This window comes from Lathyrus oleraceus, chromosome 2 (genome assembly GCF_024323335.1).
Source record: "Lathyrus oleraceus cultivar Zhongwan6 chromosome 2, CAAS_Psat_ZW6_1.0, whole genome shotgun sequence".
NCBI lineage: Eukaryota > Viridiplantae > Streptophyta > Magnoliopsida > Fabales > Fabaceae > Lathyrus > Lathyrus oleraceus.
The window spans coordinates 293,248,112-293,254,064 of NC_066580.1; the positions used below are offsets into that span (position 1 = coordinate 293,248,112).

General features: G+C 37.8%; 1 long non-coding RNA gene across 6 annotated transcripts; it reads right to left on the reverse strand.

Moving 5' to 3' along the window:
• Positions 1–1,218: 1,218 nt before the first annotated feature.
• LOC127121356 (uncharacterized) lies at positions 1,219–4,042 on the reverse strand. 6 transcript variants are annotated; one of them, XR_007803419.1, is made up of 4 exons: positions 3,694–4,042; positions 2,949–3,032; positions 2,251–2,475; positions 1,219–2,172 (listed from the first exon to the last, which is right to left on the reverse strand). It is a non-coding gene; the product is annotated as an uncharacterized LOC127121356 (long non-coding RNA). The 6 variants fall into 6 exon arrangements; XR_007803416.1 differs by adding an exon at positions 3,163–3,600 and having other exon boundaries at positions 2,251–3,032; XR_007803418.1 differs by having other exon boundaries at positions 3,163–4,042.
• Between the last annotated feature and the right edge of the window lie 1,911 nt (positions 4,043–5,953).

Consider the following 5,953-nt stretch of genomic DNA (forward strand, 5'->3'; position numbering starts at 1 on the left):
TTAAAGATGTCATTTGATACTACAAGTTGATGAAAAATAGAAGTCAAAATCTTTCTTGAAGTGGAAGATATTGATGATCAAAGTTAGGGTTTTAAGTTGTTGAAAAATCCAAAACACTTAGAAATTTTTCTAAGTTTTTAACCTTGTTAAGTGCATGACTTTATGGATTCTTTGTGAATAATTAAAATCATACTCTTGATGCTTGATAGATGAATTTAAAGATTATACTCCATACTTTATCTTAGTGGAAAAATAAATTCAAAAGTCCTTACCAATTGAAAGATATGGATAACCAAAGTTTTTCACCATGATCAACAAAGTCTAAATTGAGCCAAATGTTTCTAAGTCCTGGTTAGTTTTGGCCACACGAGTTTGAGGCACCTTTTAGACATTTTCCAATCATTTCCAAGACTTGTGATCAACATGAAAAATTTTAGTATCCCATGTGTTGTACCCCAAAAAATTTCCTCCCCTTTCTCACTTATTCATCCAATCACTTGATCAGGAGATCACTTGCATACATGCATAATTCATCCACATGCATCATTCATCATGGATTCAGAAGAAACTTGGGCTTATAAAGCTAGGATTTATATGGATATCAAAGCTCAGAGGTATGGTTTAACGATATCATCAGTATGGGGGATGTGAAACCCTAATAATGGTGGTGAAGGCTTGAATTCAACAAAGGTGTGACCAGACAATCTAGGGCCTTCAAAGCCCTAATTCCTCAAGGCATGATCTCATGGAGCTTCCCCAGGCCTTTATCTTGGTCTCCAAAGCCCTAATCAGGAGATTGTGAATCAAATGAACTTGGTGGCTTGACTGTGCATTCATGACCCCTCAACCTTTACACATTGTCAACATGCTTCGCTTAACCTTTCTTTGAGCATTGGTCTTGGTCCAAAGTCATTGGTGTTATTCCTATGGTTGTGGATACATCTTTGGTCCAGGTCATATGAACAACCAAACTTCTTGTGTTTCAATCCACTTGCTAGTCATGCCTTTGATTCATGGATGTTATATCAAACCCTAACCTGATGGTCTCATTTCATGGCCTTGTTCATATACATTATCAGTCAAGTTATTTTCTTTTCAAAAGTCAAACATTCAAGTCATAAATAAACCAATTGTGAAACCAATTTCCAACCAGTTTTCAAACCATTTCAAACCATTTCAAGTCATTTTAAACCATACATGTGATTCTACAGAAGAAAATACAAAATTTGGCATTTGTGACCAGTTGTTGACTTTGGTCAACAATTGACTTTTTGGTCAACTTTGACCAAAGTCAACCCTAACTCCAAAAACCCTAAATTTCACCATAATCATCCATTCATTGTCGATTTACAAGAAAAATACAAGGAAAAGTGAACTTTGACCAATTGTTGACTTTGGTCAACAGTTGACTTTTTGGTCAACTTTGACCAAAGTCAACCTAGATCCTTGGTCATCCCTAATCACTAAATGACTAGTCCTAGCTCTAATTTCATTCTCCATGTCCATGTTTGATTTTGATTTAACCATTTGAACTTGATTCTTCACTTTGATGCCAACATGCTTTGAACTTGGTCATATCTTCAACACTTGGACTTTGCCTTACAACCATATCCAATTCCACCATCCAATGACCCTGCATCATGTATACATGAATAATTATTCATCATGTCCCAAATTCATGCAAATTAAACTCAAGGCAATTAGAAAACACATATCAATTGCAGCCCATGTTTCCTTGGCAAACCATGACATTTCATGGCATCCTAAGTAGGTCTTCCATACTAGATAGTCTTGCAAGTTGTAACATGGAATTAAACCATTGATGAAGGCCACGATGGACTCACTGCAACCATCTCTTCACCTTATATAATAGAAGACATCATGGCAACATTTGGTTCTTTCAAACAGTCCTAATGGTGCACAACAAACCATCATGCATAAATCACTTCACAACCTGCCAGCCATGAACCATAGTATGCAACCTGCAGCAAATCCTGCAATGACCAATCATTATCCATGTGGCAGAACCAAAATAATGTACCAGGCCCTGAAAATGCATGCCCTGCTGCTGTAGCGATCCATTCCATATCCTGTCACTAGAATCTTGCAGCAACCATGAGCCTGCCGCCAAACAGCAATAACAACCTGCAAAATCAATACATTACCATGGGTCTTGAGCAGAACCATGGAAATGATGCATTATGACACTCCATCATCCAAAAACATGAGCTAATGGCTAAGTTGAGATACCTTGATCCAAGCCACATGGCCTTTGGTTCTGATTGAGTCGGATGGTAGTACCATTCTCCACTGAACTGGCCTAGATATTACATATTCATAACCTGTCCAAGTCTGATTTCCTGCAGCAAATCTTTGGAGTGCTGTAGAACTCCTAACAACTCATGACATGCACACCACCACACCAAATCTCAACAGCCTTGCACCAAACCAACAAAACCAATGCTAAACAGCATCCTGCAGCAACACGACAGACCAAAACAATCCAAACTAATTAACCAAAACCATTTCATACAATACCTAACTTGATTTGGCATACCTAACTGGACATTACATGTACAAAGCAAGGACAATGAGATCATGAGCAGACCGGCAGAAGGCATTAGAAACCCCTGCAACTAGCATTACCATTTTCCTAAACAAATCACAGCATGGCATCATCAATTAATGGCTTTTAATCATAAACCTAACATTTATAATTTCTCAGTTAACACTTGCAACCTGGCCATGCTAACCATCCAACCACAACCTGTATACTTGGTACAACAGCTTGATATGAAATTAACACAATAAAGATCCAAATACTTTTGCATCAAAACAAGGCTACACAAACTACTATTGCTTCATCATAGCCTTCGACAGACCAATGCATAATTGATTGCTCAACTGTGTTCACCACAAACCCTTGCCCAAGTCAAATACACACATACCTCAATGGATAGTGGTGCTGAATTGGAGCCTCATCATGTGCCAAGTTCTTGCTAGTTGGAGTATTCCACAACCATCTCCAAACCCTGCAGCAAAACCATTTGAGTACCATGGTTTAACCAAGCCATAACATATCAAAGAAAATCAAAACAAGCATATGTCTGGGCTTGTAAAGCATAACAGTGAAATAACATTGCAAAGTTCCAATTCACTAACCAAGCCAACTAGAAAAAAAACCTGTTCAACAGGTCATCACTTAAGCCAATGGACCAATCCCACTTAAGTGTAACCTACATTATCCAGTCAACAAAAACAAATTGGTCATTCAATCATTCACCAACTAACATTAACCAATTTAACTATCTGAGTGAAACATCAACTAACTGAGTTAACCACTAACTCAGTGAGCCAAGCTTAACTAAATCCAAACCTGAGTCTAACAGAATCCTAACCTCATTCCAAGGCTAACCAAATCCCAAACCTCATCTCTATTTAAACAAAATCATCACCATCATTCAAGGACCTTGAACATTTTTTGCTCGAAACTCAGTCACTCTGCAATCTCCTCCCTCACCTTCACCAAAGCTCTACTTCTCTCTCAAAAAAGCCATTGAAGCTTCACATTGAAGCTTCAATCTCGCTTGAGCTTAACCACTGCATTTTCATTTCATTGTTCACCATTCTCAAATTCAGAAGAAGAAGAAGAAAGAGGAAGAAGGAACGTGTAAATCGAGATCAAGAACTCACCTACTGAAGTTTCCGATCGTCTTCTCTGGTAAGTCCATTTCTCTTCTGTGATGTTTTCTTGCATTGAGTGTACCGGAGTGTAGCTTTGAGGCTAGGGAGCGAAATCCCTATGGTGTTAGAGGTTAACTCATTCCAAACTCCATTTAATTCGAGATTAGAGACCTAGGGTTCTTCCCAAACTTCCTTCGATTTGGCCAATGCAATAATCAATTCCCAAAATCGGCCCCATTTTCATCATCAGCATGGCCTTGCACATCTGATAATGGTATAAATTTAGGTCAAGCTACCACTGTCATCGGCAACAGCCGCCGGCGCTGTGGCCCAACATGGACGAACAGTGAGACTGAGGGAGAGCATTAGCGCGCGATGATGACCAATTCAAACCTGCTAACTTGGACAAGTCAACAGGGAGGGGTGATTGGACTTAGTCCATTAGGCCCATTGAATTAGTTTTTGTACACCAACATTGCACATACACCCCCAACAACTAATAAAGAAAATGAGAAATGGGCTTAGCCAAGCCCATTGGCTTTTTACTGGATTCACCCTAGATTTTCCATGTACACCACCCCCTGGGAACGTCTTAATTGAGTGGTCCTGGACACAACCCATATGGCTTTTCTATTTCACACCCCACACTCATTTTTGGAATGCACTTCTTGTACCAAAAACATGGTTTAGGCTCACCTACAATCCATTAGGCAATTTCAGTTCTCACCCCATTTAACAATTACACCCCATTTTCCATTTTATTTGTTTCTTTTATTTTCTTTTTTGTTTTATATTTCAATTAGGATAATTAGGTTGATAATTGACAATTAGGAATAAATCTTGATTTTAGGATTTAATTAGCATATTATGAACTAATTAGAATTTTCATTAGGAACAATTAGGCTTGATTAAATGTAGGGTCTTGACATTTCTCAACATTAGGTTAATTTTTCACATTAGGATGAATCAATTTTAGGACATGAATAAAACTTGACATATTTTTTCAAATGACCATTTTGCCCTTATGGGCTTATTTTGGCATTTTTTGTGTTAGAATTGCATGATCCCTTTAGGATTAGAATGTGACATAGAATTTAATTGTTTACTTACAATTTTAGGACTTAACATAGAACTTTAATCAACATTTTGACCAATTTACACATGCTCCCTTAGGACTTCTAACTTAGAATTTCCAATCAATTTCTAATGCATGATCCCTTAGGGTAGGTTCCAACAATTACTAACTTTGATTAGATCTAAACCTAGTTCCCTAAAAACAAAACAAAACCCATGATTAAATTGATCAAAAGCAATTTTGATCAATTAAATCCTTTGAACTTGTATAATTCCACAGTCTAAACTGAATGACCAAAAGATCCTTGGTCACTTAATAAGACTTTTCTTCCAAGTTGTGGAGCCCAAGGCCTAAAGTCAGATTCTTCAATCAAGGCATCCTCAGTCATATCAAGCAGCAGATTATTCAAGCACATCAAAGGTGGAAACTTTAACACTTGTGAAATCAAAGTTAGAAGAGTGTGACACGAGGCTTAAGTAGTAGAGAAGGAGTGGGACTGGAGTATTCCTAACCTCATTCTGAGTATCTTTGGGTATGGGAGATATGACCCAGTGCTCATCGTATTCGCCTCTATTCATACACTTTAGCATAATTCTAATCCTACGATTGACAAGTATCTCTCACTATAAAAGAAATACAACAAAGTAAGGATTATCAACAACTTATCAATCATAAATCAAGTTGTATGATACGAGCCTTAAGTAATGGAGAAGGAGTCGGACTGTAGTATTCCTACCCCCATTCTGAGTATCTATAGGTATGGGACGTATGACCCATCGCTCATCGTATTCACCTCCGTTCATAGACTTTAGTACAATTCGATCAAACGATTGATAAGGTCTTCATCATCATTGCAAGAAACAACTATAAATACTTTTCTCTTTCCACTTGAAAGTTAATGTGATTCTCATCCAGTATCTATCAAGTCTCTCCATTTCATTCAATCATTTCAATCTCAATCATCCATTTCTTCTTGCCTCCAATCATATTCTTTTCAGCCCTAGTGGGCTGAACTACGAAAGCTCTGATTTCCTCATTGCACAATGAGGGTACGTAGGCAGGAGAACCCAGTTTCTTCGCGAGCTACCCTATTTATCAATCAATCGTTCTCCATTCATTCAATCAATACCATCTTTTTGAGATCAATCATACTTCTCCTTGGAATCCTTGTCTATCCTTTTAGGACGTCTCAAC